Source organism: Dermacentor variabilis, chromosome 2, assembly GCF_050947875.1.
Source record: "Dermacentor variabilis isolate Ectoservices chromosome 2, ASM5094787v1, whole genome shotgun sequence".
Classification (NCBI taxonomy): Eukaryota; Metazoa; Arthropoda; class Arachnida; order Ixodida; family Ixodidae; genus Dermacentor; species Dermacentor variabilis.
The window spans coordinates 65234612-65254121 of NC_134569.1; the positions used below are offsets into that span (position 1 = coordinate 65234612).

Here is a 19510-nt window from a genome sequence, read left to right on the forward strand (position 1 = left end):
CAGTCACATGCGACTGCGTTGCCCCAGCTAACGCGTTGTATTCCCACACGAGGTGACCTTGATGCAGCCCTCGTGATGCCACAAACGCTGCGATCACCTTCATCAGTGCCGACCATTCTGCTGACTTTCACGACAATGGGCGAACTCGTCTAAAACCAGGATTCCCGAACAAGCTATTTAAGCCAGTGGACAGCGGGAATATCCTTTGCAGTCACATGCGACTGCGTTTCCCCAGCTAACGCGTTGTATTCCCACACGAGGTGACCTTGATGCAGCCCTCGTGATGCCACAAACGCTGCGATCACCTTCATCAGTGCCGATCATTCTGCTGACTTTCACGACAATGGGCGAACTCGTCTAAAACTAGGATTCCCCAACAGGCTATTTAAGCCAGTGGACAGCGGGGATATCCTTTGCAGTCACATGCGACTGCGTTGCCCCAGCTAACGCGTTGTATTCCCACACGAGGTGACCTTGATGCAGCCCTCGTGATGCCACAAACGCTGCGATCACCTTCATCAGTGCCGACCATTCTGCTGACTTTCACGACAATGGGCGAACTCGTCTAAAACCAGGATTCCCCAACAGGCTATTTAAGCCAGTGGACAGCGGGAATATCCTTTGCAGTCACATGCGACTGCGTTTCCCCAGCTAACGCGTTGTATTCCCACACGAGGTGACCTTGATGCAGCCCTCGTGATGCCACAAACGCTGCGATCACCTTCATCAGTGCCGATCATTCTGCTGACTTTCACGACAATGGGCGAACTCGTCTAAAACTAGGATTCCCCAACAGGCTATTTAAGCCAGTGGACAGCGGGGATATCCTTTGCAGTCACATGCGACTGCGTTGCCCCAGCTAACGCGTTGTATTCCCGCAGGAGGCGACCTTGATGCAGCCCTCGTGATGCCACAAACGCTGCGATCACCTTCATCAGTGCCGACCATTCTGCTGACTTTCACGACAATGGGCGAACTCGTCTAAAACCAGGATTCCCGAACAGGCTATTTAAGCCAGTGGACAGCGGGAATATCCTTTGCAGTCACATGCGACTGCGTTTCCCCAGCTAACGCGTTGTATTCCCACACGAGGTGACCTTGATGCAGCCCTCGTGATGCCACAAACGCTGCGATCACCTTCATCAGTGCCGATCATTCTGCTGACTTTCACGACAATGGGCGAACTCGTCTAAAACTAGGATTCCCCAACAGGCTATTTAAGCCAGTGGACAGCGGGAATATCCTTTGCAGTCACATGCGACTGCGTTTCCCCAGCTAACGCGTTGTATTCCCACACGAGGTGACCTTGATGCAGCCCTCGTGATGCCACAAACGCTGCGATCACCTTCATCAGTGCCGATCATTCTGCTGACTTTCACGACAATGGGCGAACTCGTCTAAAACTAGGATTCCCCAACAGGCTATTTAAGCCAGTGGACAGCGGGGATATCCTTTGCAGTCACATGCGACTGCGTTGCCCCAGCTAACGCGTTGTATTCCCACACGAGGTGACCTTGATGCAGCCCTCGTGATGCCACAAACGCTGCGATCACCTTCATCAGTGCCGACCATTCTGCTGACTTTCACGACAATGGGCGAACTCGTCTAAAACCAGGATTCCCCAACAGGCTATTTAAGCCAGTGGACAGCGGGAATATCCTTTGCAGTCACATGCGACTGCGTTTCCCCAGCTAACGCGTTGTATTCCCACACGAGGTGACCTTGATGCAGCCCTCGTGATGCCACAAACGCTGCGATCACCTTCATCAGTGCCGATCATTCTGCTGACTTTCACGACAATGGGCGAACTCGTCTAAAACTAGGATTCCCCAACAGGCTATTTAAGCCAGTGGACAGCGGGGATATCCTTTGCAGTCACATGCGACTGCGTTGCCCCAGCTAACGCGTTGTATTCCCACACGAGGTGACCTTGATGCAGCCCTCGTGATGCCACAAACGCTGCGATCACCTTCATCAGTGCCGACCATTCTGCTGACTTTCACGACAATGGGCGAACTCGTCTAAAACCAGGATTCCCGAACAAGCTATTTAAGCCAGTGGACAGCGGGGATATCCTTTGCAGTCACATGCGACTGCGTTGCCCCAGCTAACGCGTTGTATTCCCACACGAGGTGACCTTGATGCAGCCCTCGTGATGCCACAAACGCTGCGATCACCTTCATCAGTGCCGACCATTCTGCTGACTTTCACGACAATGGGCGAACTCGTCTAAAACCAGGATTCCCGAACAAGCTATTTAAGCCAGTGGACAGCGGGGATATCCTTTGCAGTCACATGCGACTGCGTTGCGCCAGCTAGCGCGTTGTATTCCCACACGAGGTGACCTTGATGCAGCCCTCGTGATGCCACAAACGCTGCGATCACCTTCATCAGTGCAGACCATTCTGCTGACTTTCACGAGAATGGGCGAACTCGTCTAAAACCAGGATTCCCCAACAGGCTATTTAAGCCAGTGGACAGCGGGGATATCCTTTGCAGTCACATGCGACTGCGTTGCCCCAGCTAACGCGTTGTATTCCCACACGAGGTGACCTTGATGCAGCCCTCGTGATGCCACAAACGCTGCGATCACCTTCATCAGTGCCGACCATTCTGCTGACTTTCACGACAATGGGCGAACTCGTCTAAAACCAGGATTCCCCAACAGGCTATTTAAGCCAGTGGACAGCGGGGATATCCTTTGCAGTCACATGCGACTGCGTTGCCCCAGCTAACGCGTTGTATTCCCACACGAGGTGACCTTGATGCAGCCCTCGTGATGCCACAAACGCTGCGATCACCTTCATCAGTGCCGATCATTCTGCTGACTTTCACGACAATGGGCGAACTCGTCTAAAACTAGGATTCCCCAACAGGCTATTTAAGCCAGTGGACAGCGGGGATATCCTTTGCAGTCACATGCGACTGCGTTGCCCCAGCTAACGCGTTGTATTCCCACACGAGGTGACCTTGATGCAGCCCTCGTGATGCCACAAACGCTGCGATCAGCTTCATCAGTGCCGACCATTCTGCTGACTTTCACGACAATGGGCGAACTCGTCTAAAACCAGGATTCCCCAACAGGCTATTTAAGCCAGTGGACAGCGGGGATATCCTTTGCAGTCACATGCGACTGCGTTGCCCCAGCTAACGCGTTGTATTCCCACACGAGGTGACCTTGATGCAGCCCTCGTGATGCCACAAACGCTGCGATCACCTTCATCAGTGCCGACCATTCTGCTGACTTTCACGACAATGGGCGAACTCGTCTGAAAAGCAACATTCACCAGCAGGCTACTTAAGCCAGTGGACAGCGGGGATCCTTTGCAGTCACTGGCAACTGAGTTGCCCCAGCTGATACGTTGTATTCCGACAGGTAGCGTGTCATCTGGCTGATATCTCCCGACTTTGAATTTGCCACGGACTGCACACTGTGTAAGTCTTACCTCCATGACAATGACAGAGTGTATTACCTACAATGATGGTACCCGATGATGGCAGATTCATGACCTGCTCGAGTTGTACATTTTCTTATCGTTTGGGTCAAAACTGTCCTGGAATTGCGTCAAACGCCTTTAACACAATGGGTACAAGAAAAAGATACGTGTGCATAAGCAAGACATGCAGAACGGCAAAAAAAAAAAAATAAAGAAACCCGCAGATGGTGCCAACTCTCAGTCTGATGCTGCCGTGGTCGATGAATCGGTATTGCTTTCGGAACTACACGATATCAAAAAAAATTCTACAATGCTTACCGGAGCTTCATACCAAGTTTGATTCCCTGCTCCTTTTGAGAACATAAGTGACCACATGAACCACAACAGTTCTAGAATCCAAGAGCTCGGTGAATTATGTCTCACAACAATACGATTCTGTTCTCGAAGAACTAAAAGAAGCCAAGGAAAAAGCATCTTCTCGAGATGCAGAAGTATCTGCCCTCAGAGCAGCTGTCCAGACGCAAGCCGAACAGGTAGAACGGAAGCCGTACTAAATGACAGTAAATAATACAGCCACAACATGAACATGGAAATCCATGGTTTCAAAGAAAAAGCGGACGAAAACCTCAAGGAAGTCTTATGTGATATCGCCGGAAAGCTATAGAAGTCAAAAATTTTTGCCTGTCGGAAGTTGGAACGATTCATCTGCTACCGGGCAGACGTGGCGCTTATTCCTAGGGTTATTGTGCGCTTCACTTCCATTGCATCTAGAGAAAAGTTGTTTGAAGCCCTTGTAAGAATTGGGAGGTCAATCCCACCACTCGTAACCAGTTGTCAAGATTGGAGCCGGGCATGAATTAGATGGTAGCTGGCCCATGCCGTCGTCCAACTTATCCACGCTGAGGACGTTGTTCAAGGGAAGGACTGCTTCTCATCGAGAACGAGGAATATGGGTTTACTTACAGTATCTACATAAGGACGTTGCAGTTCATCAGTCTAGCATGACTGCGAGAGAAAGTACACTGAGCAGCTGCACAACAGCGGTTTATAAACACTCGGTCCTCCCTCAATCCCTAGGTGAGAGAAACGTTCGATCAGTAGACGTAGACGAGCCGCCTTTGAGCGGGAGGGCTTCCGCACCGGTTTCACGGACTCCACCGAGGGCAGACGGACTTCGCAGAACTCGGGGCTTACGTCAGGAACGGTGCGTGAGAAGGGCCCTCCGAAGACGTTCCTTCTGGACCTTCCTTGCTCACGGCAGACCGGATCGGCGGTGGCGTGTTCAGTCACAAAGCCTGGTTCGTCGAACTCATCTCGGCAATCCTGCGACGCAGAGTAGCGGACGCGGCGCATTGTCCTTCGCATACAGTAGACTTAGTGACGCCGTTTGGCTAGAGGGTGACGGTCTCTTTCCAGGAAAAGTCGATACCGCTCTGGCGGCTGGCTGGCAAAACTTGCACCTCAGCAGGCCGTTTTTAACACCCTCAGGAAGCTTCAAAACTTTTGCGAATTTGGAAATCGCTAAACAATATTTTTTCAACGACAACTTGACAAGATTGAATCGAGATTTATTCTGGCGTGTAAGGACCCGGACAAAACGAAATGAGTATAGGTTTGCTAGGATTAAACGTGGCAAGATTTATGTGAAAAAAGACCGAAACCTCGACCCTTTTTCGAATAACCAGACCGGCAGACTTGGATCAAATTATGGAACTACTATGGCCAACAGCTGTAGCCAGATCTCAAACTTTGTCTTCTAAGGACACATTTGTTCACAGCTCAGAGAATGAATTTACTGTCGTAACCACCGATATCAGAAGCCTTCGAAAATACTGGGAAGAATTTAAGCTAGTTGTCACTTCGGAAATTGGATTTGTTGACGTATTTGTCGTGACAGAAGTCGATGTTTCAGACGCTTGTCAGATGCCGACGAAGGCGCGGAATCGCTATCATTGTTAGATATACGCTTCACGTCGCATCCATTGATGTGAACTTCGTCCATGCGGAATGTGTAGCGCTGACGATATTGCCATGAATTAGTGACGGTGAATGATGCAACCGTAAAACTGCGATGACAAAACTAACTTTTTGTTTGGCAAACTTGTGCCCACAAATGGAAGTTACACTCAAAGCACCAAGCGCGTCGGCTTTGACACACGAGTCATCGAAGATTCCTGAGTAATCGGTGATTCCCGCGTTTCTTCCACCAAGTTCTACACACTTCGCGTCACACATTCAATCAGATTACACAAGCTTCGGTGACAACAGAACCATCGATAACATTCGATAACATGCGGGCTAGTCCCGCGTAGAGCGATAGAATTTGTTAGGCGGTAAAAAGCGCTCACCTGTAAAAGATAAACAAATCCACGTGTTTGCAGTACTCAGTGTTTGAGGTTGCTAGCTCTATATGAGCCATCTTGCAGGAGCGTTACCCGTTTTCTTCTGCGACTCGAAGAAATGTTGATCTTATGGAATTCAGTGGAATAATTATTTTTGCTGGGAGACATACATATAAAAGCGACATACATATACATTATCCCTCAAAAGAAAAGTGTACAACAGCTGTGTCTTACCAGCACTCACCTATGAGGCAGAAACCTGGAGGCTTACGCAGAGGGTTCTACTTAAATTGAGGATGACGGAACGAGCTATGGAAAGAAGAATGATGGGTGCAACGTTAAGTGATAAGAAAAGAGCAGATTGGGTGAGGGAACAAATGCGAGTTATGAAATCTTAGTTGAAATCAACAAAAAGAAATGGGCATGGGCACGACATGTAATGAGGAGGGAAGATAACCGATGGTCATTAAGGGTTACCGACTAGATTCCAAGAGAAGGGAAACGTAGCAGGGGGCGGCAGAAAGTTAGGGTGAGCGGATGAGATTAAGAAATTTGCAGGGACAACATGGCCACAATCAGCACATGACCGGGGTTGTTGGAGAAGTATCGGAGAGGCATTTACCCTGCAGTGGGCGTAACCAGGCTGATGATGAGGATCTATCTATCTATCTATCTATCTATCTATCTATCTATCTATCTATCTATCTATCTATCTATCTATCTATCTATCTATCTATCTATCTATCTATCTATCTATCTATCTATCTATCTATCACGGTAGGATCTGTATATCCGATTACTTGTCCCTCTTGTCCTCGTACGGTATTGCGAATACTATAACCACTCCCACCCGGGAAGAAATAGTTGATGATCATGTAACAATGTCATGTTTAGACCATATCGCTTCACGTGCTCCTAACTACTCCTTTGGTTCTTGTGTTATTTTGCAACGTTTTGCGGATCACTATCTCGTCGTTTGTCGTTCGTCTCCATCTTTTTCAATGTGAACTGCTCGCCGAACCACCACACTTAATAACTTATCTACATCATTATAACTGACCAGAGGGTGTTAGACATCCTAATTAACAGTTTTATTGGATGGCTATAACTGATTCAACTTCACCAGAGAAGGTGTATGGTATCTTCTGCGACTAAATGAAAAAAAGTCCAGAACATTTCTAAACGCGTCGTAATACAGAACCGTAGAAAGGGCATAATGCGCGCCATCTCTTACAGAGACATGCTCTGGAAACGAAGCAAACATGCCTCAAAAAAAGAAAAACCTACGTCTCGAGTACAAAGCCGCAAGAAATAGGGTAGTCGCTTTGATAAGATGTACAAACTGCCAGTACTTTTTCGAAAAAAATGAAGCAGTCACCGAGGAATGCCGCAAAAAGCATGGTCACTGGTAAATTATATTCGTGGCAAGAATGCCCCTAACATGTGCCCAATTTCATGTTTTCCAGGTGAATCGGCCGACGTCACAGATAAATTCCACCATTTATTTGCACTGGCCTCCGAGAATGCATGTTCATGCCAGGCCGTCCAATACACGCTTAAGGAATCCCTTTCAGCGTCCGCATTTCTACCTAGAACTTCAGGAAGTGAACTCCATTAAATCATTTTTCAGCTTTAAGCGCAGTAGGCCTCCTGGAATCGACGGTTTATCAGGGAATCTTCTACAAAGGAACCTTTACAGCCTTATACAATATCCTACTCTTCATGTTGAACAATTTTCTTTGTACCGCGCTTATCCCGAAAGAGCTTAAGACCACAATTGTTAAACCACTTTTTAAAAGAGGGCAAAGGGATGACATGAAAAACTATCGACCTAGTTCTATACTACCTATACTTTTTCAGATTATTGAAAATTTTTTGAAAACCTATATTAGCTTTTGCTGAAAAATTTTCCATTTTGTCGACTCGACAGTTTGGTTTTGTTACCGGTCGTGGCACGGTAGGCCCTTCTGGAGGAGATCTCAGATGTACTGTTTTCAGCTCTTTAGACATAGATCAAGGGGTCCATTTTATGATGCCCTCTAAAGCTATCTCGCAGAATGGTCACAAGTGGTTGTCTTAGATAAAACGATAAATATAAGTGGTAAGCTTCCATTGAAGGCCGGAGTTCCCCAAGGTTCCATTCTATCACCTTTATTTTTCAATAAATTTAAATTCAATATTTTTTAAATATATGCAATAATGATTAATCTCGAGTTGTTTCAACATGTTTAATATTCCAATACGCTGACGACACTGTGTTGCTGTCAAAACATTTTTCGTAGAACATGGCTATCTCGAATCTTCAAAATAATGTAGACAAGACAATGACTTGGTTCGCTGATAATTGTCTAAAGGTTAACGCCTTAAAAACCCAACTCGTTTGCTTCAGACACCATTTAATACAAACGGTAATTGATGCACAGATTTTCCTGCACATTCACAACTGTCATTCCTGTCGATGCGTGCCGGTTAACTACGTGAACTCGGTAAAATACCTGGGAGTATTCTTCGACAGCGATATGTCATGGCATAGTCAACTGTCACATATTTGAGATAAGCTTAGGAACGCTGCGTGGTTATTCTTTCACATTACATCTATCGTTCCGCTTCAAGTAAAAAACAAAAAAGACATTGCGAATGTCTTGGTTTACAGCACTCTTCAATGTGGGATTACCGTTTTTGCTTTCTGCCCCACCCGATGGCAAAACCATTTCGATTCTTTGTTAAAAAATATACTAAAAACATAGCCTACAACACTTCGTCAATCATAAACGGTAACATCTTCTCACCTCTTGGCCTTCCATGCTTCTGGACTCTGTTTGTGCAAACTGTGGTGCTGCGACATTTTCGGTTCAGTGATTTTAAAGTATGTCACACAGCCCCCCGAAGTCTTCGTAGTAGTGTTCGCCCTGTAGTCCCGCGATGCTCAATGAGATATAGAGAAGCTACGCGTTGCGTTTATGTGGCGAAAATTTTGAACGATTTGCCAAACGAGGCATTCTCCATTACATCAAAAATGGTATTGAAAAACATGATTTGTTCACTGTAACATGGTTGCTTTAACATTTGGAAAATATGCATGTGCCGTCTCGGTGTCCATTGTTGATTCTTGCTCCATGATTTGCTCCTTGTTCATTTTAAGCTACCTAACTGCTAGTCCTCCTGCATTACATTGTTATATGTCGATGCTAATGTACATATTGCACGCTCGTTCACCGATTTTGCCGGGCCAAGTCCCTCCAGCCACTGGTGGCTTTGTCAGCCCCGTTTCTGGTACCCTGCATTCGCTTGTGCAATAAATTATTATTATCATTATTATTATTATTATTATTATTATTATTATTATTATTATTATTATTATTATTATTATTATTATTATTATTATTATTATTTCAGGGGACGAAGCACCTTGGAGTGTACTTCGATAGCTCCCAGAGTTTCTCGCCCCTGTTACGGTTGGCGTGTAAAACCCGGGCTAAAAATGATGCTCGAAAGACCCTGCTCAATGGAAACGGAGGATGGATTCCTAATTTGCTATGATTGTCTCGTGGGGATGCCGGTTTGGCAGGCACCCCGCAGTGATGACAGGCCCCTTTGTGTGTGTGCGACCAAGGGGATAACCCTTTCCACGAGCTGTTCAACTCTAGGGGAGAACGCTTTCCGTGACCCAATGTCGCCTAGAAGAAAAGATCAACCGCCTACGATCCCCAACCCGCGTGTTGCCGCCAGCGGAGGGAAACACATGCGAACCTCACGTGGGAAAGGGATCAGTCGCCCATCCACAACCAGACTCAGTGCCTGTCACGTGACATTGACGTGAAGAAGATCCCGCCTACGATTTTAGGGGGCCTATTTAAGGGGACCCGCAACGTACTTTTTCACTTCATTCATTCTCTTCTTCTTATCCTTCACCAACCATCGAATAAACAGTGCAAGTTTCGCACTAGAAATCGTCTCGTCCTTGCCTGGTCGCCATAGTCTACCGAACGACTGCATCCCGCCGACAACGCCACGCTACCCAATAGTAACGCAATAGTTCGAGAACCAGGCGTCGCAACACCCCACGCTCAACAGACGAGGCAGCGTGAGCTTCGAACGCTTGGCACAGTATGTCGGGTGACGAGAGACTTCAGACAACTTGGGCCATTTGTAACTTTATATAAACTTGTAACTTTGTAAAATAAATAAATAAATAAATAAATAAATAAATAAATAAATAAATAAGAGCGTATGCCTTCCAGTTCTTGAGTACGCCGCCGTGGTTTGGAACGGCACTTGTAGGTCAAATTGAGAACTTCTCAAAAATTTGCAAAAGAAAATTTCACAGATATATATAAAAATCGATTCTGTCAAAAGCCTTCCATCTCCATAGAAGCTAACAGACACTTACGTTACCTACCCTCACCTGCAGACGCAACAAATCGGATTTTCTTTTTCTTCACAAATTAATACACGTAAAAATCTGCTGCTCGCACTTGCTTTCTACTGTGCGCTTTTACATTCCGCCGAAAGTACAGGGAAAGAGTGCGCCTCTCAATCTCCAGGTTTTTGTGACTTAAAGTACAGGCGACATATATTGCCCATTCAGAGTGCCTGGATATCTTCATGCCTAATTTTAATATTTTCCTGGAAGGAGTTGCAGAGGAATTTCAATAACTGAACAAAAACTCTCATATCTGTCATGTGTTCCATCATTCTGCAATCCTTTTTCTGTTTCTCCACTTTTGCATTGTATTCTCTTCGTGACACATTTTATGCTCTTTTAAAAGCTTTATTAACGAAATTATTATTCTTTTTTTGTGTGTCTGTGCGTGTGTGTATGTGTGCGAGCTTGCATTGTTCTTCCTGTGCATTGTTTTGCCTAGTGCGCCAGCACCAAGACCCTCGAGGTTGTTCCTGGCCACTTTAATAAACACCTTTGATTGCTTGCTTGCTTGCTTGATTGATTGATTGATTGATTGATTAGTCATGCAGTACGTTGCAGCATCAGCAAGATCACTGAACCATATATTCACTAAACTAGCCACTAAGTTCGACGGCAAAAATTATCTACAACAGCCGGCGAAAGTTCAAGCAAATCAATCAATCAATCAATCAATCAATCAATCAATCAATCAATCAATCAATCAATCAATCAATCAATCGTTTATTATAGTGCCCAGGAACAGCTACTGAGCCTTCTTCATACTGGTGCACTTAAAAAGTAATACACGAGACAAAATGTACAGAGAAGACAAATGTGGTGGACAAAATAATATGAGATAGAGAAACAAACAAAACTGAATTTTTTTCTGTATAGCCGCAGGCTGCCCCGTTCCGAAAGGAATAAAAGATGGCTGCTGCCGATCGCTCCGGCACTGGCTACTCGCCCCTGCCGGAGAGCATGGGTTTATTTGAGTGTAATAAAACTTTTTGCGTGGCCGTGTAACGTTTTCGAGAACTTTCGGCACGTTTACGGCCTCGTTCTGCCCACTCTTCTTTGTTGAGGATCCGTTTTAGCGCCATTCTTAAGCTTCCGTTGCATGCCGCCGTGATTGTCGACGAGCCACCACAAGCTAAGTAAGAGGAAGCGGACCAATCGCAGACGCCTGCACCACCCTCTTTATCTGGTTACCGATATTCAGTGCAGTGGCTCGGCCCCATCGAATCCCTCTCCCCTTGAGTTCTGCTAAAACAGGACGCCGAAAATTTGTCGGGAAATGAACGATCACTTGCGCGAACGAGATCGCTGCCATAGGATGTTCATAGCATAAGGTCACATGCCGAAAACTATTTAGTAGGTGTTTCTGCGTCTCAGGAATGGAGACAGGTGGACATCGTGCTTCACAAAAAGTTCCCATTGTAGGTGGCATGAAGATCCATGGTTCCCAGATCTAGCCAGTAAGTGTAAATTTACATGCAATAATTTTCGCGCAACATCACGATTATGATCATGATCGTCGTCGTCGTCTGCCAGCAATTCTAGTATAATCAGATGAACGACTCTTTCAGTGTAGCTTGCCCATGGCTCGTTCCTCGACACCAAGCGTGCGCAACGAGTGGATGAAGCCAGCTTAGCCTCTTCCTCACGTAAATTACATCTGCAGCATTTTGCTGTCCAATCTCATTGAATACAGTTCGCTTGAAAGACATGCGATATTTCTTTCATAGAACCTCACATGAACATGTAACGTTTTCGTGATTATTTGAAAATCATTTTCACACAGGATTTGACTGATTTCCAGGCGCTTTGCTGCGTGCAGACACAGTGTTCCCTCTATCTAGCTTTCCTCTTTCTGTTCCCTATTTTCCTTCTTCCACTGTAGGGTAGCAAACCGGACGCTCGTCTGGTTGACCTCTCTGCCTTTCTTCTTTTTGCTATCTTTCTCTTCTCTTTATCTTTCTCACAAAGGCATACTCTACATTAATTGGAGTGACTGACAGTGCAGCATGCGAGGTCTGTGGCACCGAAGAAAACATCGACCACCTGCTGTGCCATTGTCCAAGATATGCCCTAGAGAGACAAGAACTTGCCAAAGCTTTCCAAAAACTGGACAATCGGCCGCTTTCTGTGCAGGTGCTGCTGGAACACCGCCCCCATCGCCCGTCGGCCCGTAAAGCGGTGAAGGCGCTTTTGTGTTTCTTAAGGACGACGGGTTTGTGCGACCGTCTGTGACTATTATTGCAATTTCTGTAAAACCACACGCGTCAGCGAACTTGCCACAATTTCCTTCTTTCCTTCCCTCCTCTCTCTCCCTGTTAGCTTTGTTTTCCCCTTTCCCATTCCCCCGGTGTAGGGTAGACAACCGGACGTTATTCTGGTTAACCTCCCTGCCTTCTACTTTTCTCTTTCCTCCTCCTCCTATCTTTCTCTTCGTGATAACTCTTGTTTTCACTGTTAATACATATATAGTTCTCTCGTAAGAGAGTTTAACTATCGTCGTCAGCGTTGTTGTCCTTTTTATTTAATAGGCGGTGTGAAATGTCGTGCGACTTTTTCTTTTTGAGGGGGGGGTGTGAGTGGTTGTCTCACTCTTTTTTCTTTGTACGGTTAGTTTGGGATAGTTGGTTTGTTAGCGGTGAAATTTCCTCTTATTCATGGATATTAAACTGAGCTGTACTGTGGGATTGCGTCTAACATCGCCACCACAGCCGTGACATCAAGGCTTTGGCCTAGAAATAAGCTAATTGAACAGACAATCCGGGTACATAAGAACTTCTGCGGTACATTTCACGTGTCCGCACTGAGAGGTCAGCTCCACAGCACCACATATATATATATATATATATATATATATATATATATATATATATATATATATATATATATATATATACACACGCTGGTTAAAGAAAGGGACGAATGAAAAAATCTATATATACAGGCACTTAAAAACATAAAAACCGAGAATACGGCTCTTAAAAAGAACAGAACACGAAAGTAAACTACAGCGGCCCATGAAAGCTCAAAGAAAGCCATAGGTATTCTAAGTCATTCCATCAAGAACGCAATATGCTGCAGTCGTCGGCATCTATTGCAGTGGCCTCCTTCAAGGTAGGAATGTTGCTATGCCATAATCGAGAGCTTGTTAATTAAGGAACCACACAGAACATGCTATGGAAGTGCGACCTTTTGTTAGTCTTCTAGGACCAATAAGACGTCCTCGTAGAGTAGTATACCACCGTTCATATCGGAGACACGATAACACCGCAGGCTCAGCAATGGACCTGGACGTCTGTAGCTGTGAATAATATCCCGAAGATTCGTTCACTGGCCTACAAACCGAGACTGATCATGCTACCAGCGTGATTTCATGTTCTTGCATACCATTATACCGCGTCCCATTCCGAAATAAAAATTTTGCGACGAGCCAAGCACGAGCCAAGCTTCTCGAGCCTGCGTCGATAAGTACATTAGCGCGTCGCTCACGGACGGACGGACCGACCAACCTCAGCCAGAACATTAGACATGCATGCGAATGACGCCGCGAGCTGCTAATAGTCCCGGGCTGGCGGCGCATTGTCCGAAGGCGGGCGAGAGAGACCTGCGAAGAATCACCTCCCGAGTCGCGAACAAAGACGCGGGCTGCTTGGCGCAGGCACACGCCGGGCGCGAGCGTTCCCGCCTCCTTTTCTTTTGCCGCCTGCTGGCTGCTCCTTCGTTTTCTTCAACGAGGAAGGCGGCGTGCTATTGGGAGGAGGGAGAGAGTGGCGGGGAGGGCTGACTATTAATGTCCCGTGGTGTCACTAATGTGCTCGCACTTACTTTCGTCTCTCTCTCTCTCTCTCTCTCTCTCTCTCTCTCTCTCTCTAGCAAGCGCAAGCGATCCAGGGGTTTATTTCTTCTTGGCTTCCTGCGCGGCCAAAAGGTGCTATTCGTTTTTATCGCAGCGACTGCCCGCTGCGACTACGGCAGCGCGGTGTTCCTGCGCGAGTGTTGGGAAAAGAAATGCCGGGACTGGGAGGAAACAGCCGAGAAGAAAAGGCGCGCAGCTGTTGAACGGTGACCGGTTCGGTTGGGGCAAAAATGCGAAGGAGAACGGTAGTTATTTTTCTTTTGTCTTTGGAGAGGAGGCGGGCACTGACGGGAAACTCAAGCGCTCCACGTACGGGGCTCTCTCACTGTTTGGAGCGGACCACGTCTGGCAGCGACGGTGGGGCGGATGAAACCTGCTCGAAACCTCTAGACAGTTACGTGCAGCGCGCGGGAATGCTGAACCTAACGTCAAACTTAACGGCGGGATGGGCGACACTCGAACATAGCATTAATTCAGCGGTTTGCAATGTGAGCCATTTACCGCCAATGAAGTAGATACCTTAAGTGTAGCGTCATTTGACCGCACCAGAATCTACATTGAGTCCTGTGAGAACAACAAGAAGCAGGCTTTGAGGACACTGCAAGTACCTCCAGTATAATCGCCGCTTACTGCCGTCTCCCCTACTCTTTCCACCACAAATGACAGTATAGTCAAGGCTGGTTGTCGTAACCAAAATAAATGAATAAAGGCGCTACAACTCCCATCTGCCCTAGCCTTTCCACCACAAGTGATGGTATAGTCAAGGCGGTGGTCGCAGCCAAAATAAGTAAACAAAGACGCTACAATTTTGATGTCAGCTAGTTGAGCACAATCACCCCATTTAAGTTCTGGCTATACGTCCCTGATTTACCGCAAATCCGACTATTTTATTTAAAAGGGGCAGAGGACAGGGGAGGGGATTGATAAAAAATTTTCACGCGTGACTTACCGCACATATCCCACGGATCTCTGCACCGGCTGTAGCAGTTGTTGAGATTCGTCGGATCGGTGTGATCTCGTTCCAAGGTCACGATAACGATTAGGCGCAGAAGCAAAACGCGGCGCTTATTCGAACGTTGAGACTAGCAAGCAAGTAAAGTTCAGCGCCAATTCCTTAAAATCCGCATGCTTCCGATGAAAGGCCAACAACTGAGCTTCAACGACACAAAGACCGGCTTTGAGCTGCCCACTTCGTCACTCGTGTCTATGGACGCTGCACGCTATTCGAAGGTTAACTTTTATAGGCTCTCACGTCAGACAGACGCACACTCGGCAGGAGCGTTGCGCGAGGAGCTAGCTGCGTGCAAGAAAACGGCTTGGCATACGGTCGACTGCCGGGACGCTTTCTTGCGCAAGGCGAACGTCGTTAAAATGTCGTTAGGTTCTGCGCCTTCTCTCCTATCTCTTTCCCCAACGTGGCAGCGTTAAACCCTTCTCTTTCTCTCTCCGTGCGCAGAGATGAGAGGAGAAGGAGTTCGGGTGCAAGAAAGAACGGGCGCAGGAAAGAACGCCGTCCGTTCGTGTCTTCTGCATAGGCGAGATGTTATGGCGTCGCTTTCATTAGCAGCGACAGTCACCTTCGCTACTCAAGGAGTCGAAGAAGCCGTGCGCGGTACGAGGCGCTCTCCCCTTTTCCCATGTTCCTCCCTTTCTGACTCCCAAGAAGTTGTGCCGGTGTTTGGCAATTAGGGAGCAGACGTGTCAGCGCTCGCGGTGGAAGCACATTTAATCGGAATGATGCCGCTCTTGGATTGCGTTTTTCTATTCTTAAGAAAAAAAAAGGGGGGGGGAAACATACTGAAAAATGTCGCTCGCTGCAGCAGCTGCAGAAGGGCGAAGGCACTGAGGTGAAGCGCACGATGCGCTTGGAGGAGAACGCTCCGAAAAGTGGGGTGTTGTCATGCGAAAGAGAGAGGTTAGGACAGTCGCTTCTGAAGTAAGTGAAAACTGAGGCACAAAGTGAAGCTAAACTAAATCAGAGGAAAGCATACGTGAATAAAAACAAGGTGACTCGGTCGAAAGAATACTGTGGAATAAGTGAGGTGCCCTGTCCTGCTATTCCCACCTTTTGCTTGCGACGTTCAAGACTTCCGCAGACAGCTTTGATAGAGCGGTAACGGCTGATAATGGCACAATGTATTCCAATGTAGACGTTGGAACAACGTACTTTGTGTGCGAATAAGGATCGGGTGAAAGACGCTCGAGACAAATAGAAGCTCGTAAGAAAAAAAAAAAAAAAAGCTAAGGCTTACCATTGCGTTCCAATGGGTACCTTCGCGTATTGGCGTAACAGGCAACGAGGCCGCTGACAGAAAGGCGCGCAAAGCGCTGCAGTTCACGCCAACAAAGAAGGCTTGACAGGACGCAAAAAGAGACACGAAGAAGGCCATCTTAAGCCACTTCCGTTCGTTGTGGTCTCCACCGCAGCGACCTTGTGTGATGGAAGGACTTAACAGAACTGATGCTATTCTCCTATATTGCATCCTTACAGGATCACCGCAAACTCTATGCTTGGTTGTGCGAGATAGGAATTCGTCCATCGTGGTTGTGTGTGCATTGTCAAGCTCTTGAGGACATTGAACATCGCACACTAAAGCTTTCTGAATTTGAAGCAGAACGTAAGAAACGAATAGACGAACTTGAGAGCAAGACGGCACCACACTCAAATGCAAGTGATATTTTGTTCCCGCGAGGGCACTGGATATTTCGGAGGAAAATGCTTCGGTTCAATTCCCCTAAAGGTTATCCGTGATGCAGGGTTGGGCAGTGAATGGCGAGACGATACAGGGTTAGGAAGCAAACGATGAGCCGCAGGGGTCGTCTTGGTTCGGATAACGCGCAACGTATTGAACTCCGTGCTAACATGTGTTTGGTACCTACTGTTATTAGCCGTATTTCCAAGTGTTTGAGACCATATCGCGGTTGACAGGTGGCGTTCAGGAGGAGCAATTGCCGGCAACTTTTGCAGGGCTGGGTCCACGTGCAGCAAGCAACACCGCTCCTACTCTTCCTCCTCTTCCTGCCAATAATTCATCTAGAGCTAAGACACGTCGGATCTTGCAATAGGCAACATGAGTGCGCTTTGCCAGTACCATGCAGGTCATCTGGTGATAATCACCAGCGCTGCCAGTGATGTTTAGTACGTGAACTGTGTTCGGGACGTATGCATCTTACAAAGAAATCGAGGCCGAATTCACGAACATTTTCGTTCGTAACTAATTTTTGTGATTTGCTTGCCGCCTTCGATAATATTGTCTCCAGCGTCACGATTACTTATACATATATTTAACGAATACTGCCGGCCTGTATTACAGGCCTTAGGCTGGAGTGCGGTACATAAACAATAAAAAGAGAGAAAACGTACATTGTAACAGAAGAAGCAAACAGCGAGACTCGACGAGAGTCCAAAACACAGCAGAATAGAGTACAAAAGCAAAACACTTGGCTCGAAACAACTTATATGTGTGCCCTATGGCACACTCAGGGCTTGTAGAAATAAGTTCTCCATTTCGGAACTGACCACGTTTCCAAGCAGACCATTCCATTCAACAATGGTGCGGGGAAAAAATGAGTATTTAAATACATTTGTTTTACTCAAAAGTGTGCCGACTTTTTTTAGAATGATAGGAACGCGTGGAGCGGTGGGTAAGGGGCTCAACTAAAATGCCTTCCTCTAGTTTTACTTTATTATGATAATATAAGTAAAATAATTTTAGTCGTTCGCGGTAACGTCGCATGCCAAGCTGTTCGAGTCCTGCGGTGTGCAGTAGGGCTGTTGGGGACATATTCCAGTTTTAACAATTAAATATAAACCTGACTGCCTTGCGTTGGACATTTTCTAGTTTCACTTTGTTACTTTCGGTCCAGGGATGCCCTTAGGGCATTACTTGAGGAGAACACTTGAGGAGGAAAAAAATGCCCCTAGGGCATTTTTTCAATATACGAGGTATGCGCATTCCATCGAAGATCAGAGGTTATGCGAATTCCTAAGTATTAAAAGGTATTCACAACTAAGAGAGGTTCGTTGGCTATGCGATATGTAAAACTTAAAGGACTCTTTTTACGTGTGACAGTCATTGCTACGGTCTTTTTGAAATTCACAGTCATTTGCCACGTCGAGCACCAATTTTCTATTGCAGATAGGGAATCGCTTAAAAGAAGTTGGTCGTTAGGACTAGAAATTTCTTGATAAATTATACAATAATCTGCGAACAGTCGCATTTTAACATGTATGTTTTCAGCAATGTCGTTAATGAACTCTAGAAAGAAAAGGGGACCTAGGACAGAGACCTGCGGAATACCGGCATCCACTGGGACCGCATCAGAAAGAACACCACCGACAACTACACTTTGACGTCTGCGCGAAAGATAGGCTTCACTCCACGAGAGAAGGCAATCGTGTTTTAATATGTGTTTTAATTTCAGCAATAATTTGTGATGTGATACGCGGTCGAACGCCTTCTCGAAGTCAAGAAAAATGATATCGACTTGACTTTAAGCGGAAATTTTCTTAGGGCAATTGTTGCGTAAGAGGTTTTTGCAAATATAGTTATAGATCCTTATAGCTTTTGCCAGTTATGGCATCCATCCAGGGCTACAAGCATTCAACGATGCAGCTGTCTACGGGAACAGCTCGTGACTGACGCGTCATCGGTTAGAATACACGCACGTGGAGATTAGGTAGCTTTAAACATAGCGCACTTAACTGTCTTTGCGCACCCAAAACCCTACGCCTTGCTTGTGTTCTCTTGCACCCCTTTTGCATTCCTCTTTTTTAATGTGTTTTATTTTTATACGTTTCGCGTTCTTTTGTATACCCGGTGAAGCTGGTCTTCTATGTTTAGGTCGCGAATTTATAAAACTGCCAATTGCCAGCATATGCGGAAAACATGTCTGCTGTCCATCACAGTGTGGATTGCGGCCCAATAAAGGGCGCCTTTTTTTTTGTCCTTTTTTTTTCAGCGCGCATTCACACCCTCCCTGATATCGCCGTCGCTTATCAGCAGACGGCGCAAAAGTATACATAAATATCCGACATTGTTCCGGAGCTTTTAAAGTGAGTCTCTCTACCTACTTCCCGAAATTTGACGTATCATCATAGTCGTTAGCAGTCTCACCGAATATACAAGCTGTGGCCCAGTAAATAATTAAGAAAGTTGTGTGCTCGATAGCTGCCTCGAAACCGGGTCCCCTTGCTCAGCAGCCTGATGCTCTGCCTCTCATGAAGTGTGCCTGAACTACCTATGGAGCTCATTTTAAAGCCGTCGTCTCTTTCTTTCTTAGTTTTGGCATTGTGAACTTTAGAAAGCTTAGCATGTGCGCAGCGAGAACGTTATCATTGCAATTTTTGCGTATCATACATAACAGAAGGCATTAGCATGCCTCGTCTTGCTAAGGTCCGCATTGTTAACGAGACTAACAGAACAATTTGTTACTTTTCCAAAATGCTGTCATT

The 19510-nt window shown here is 46.3% G+C and overlaps 1 protein-coding gene across 2 annotated transcripts in view; it reads right to left on the reverse strand.

The window, feature by feature from the left end:
• Positions 1-15363, reverse strand: part of LOC142572018 (uncharacterized) — a 273133-nt gene extending 257770 nt beyond the window's left edge. For both annotated transcript variants that reach the window (XM_075680809.1, XM_075680808.1), the window contains exon 1: positions 15005-15363. The gene's annotated coding sequence lies outside the window, so the exon portion shown is untranslated. The remainder of the gene's footprint in view (positions 1-15004) is intronic.
• Between the last annotated feature and the right edge of the window lie 4147 nt (positions 15364-19510).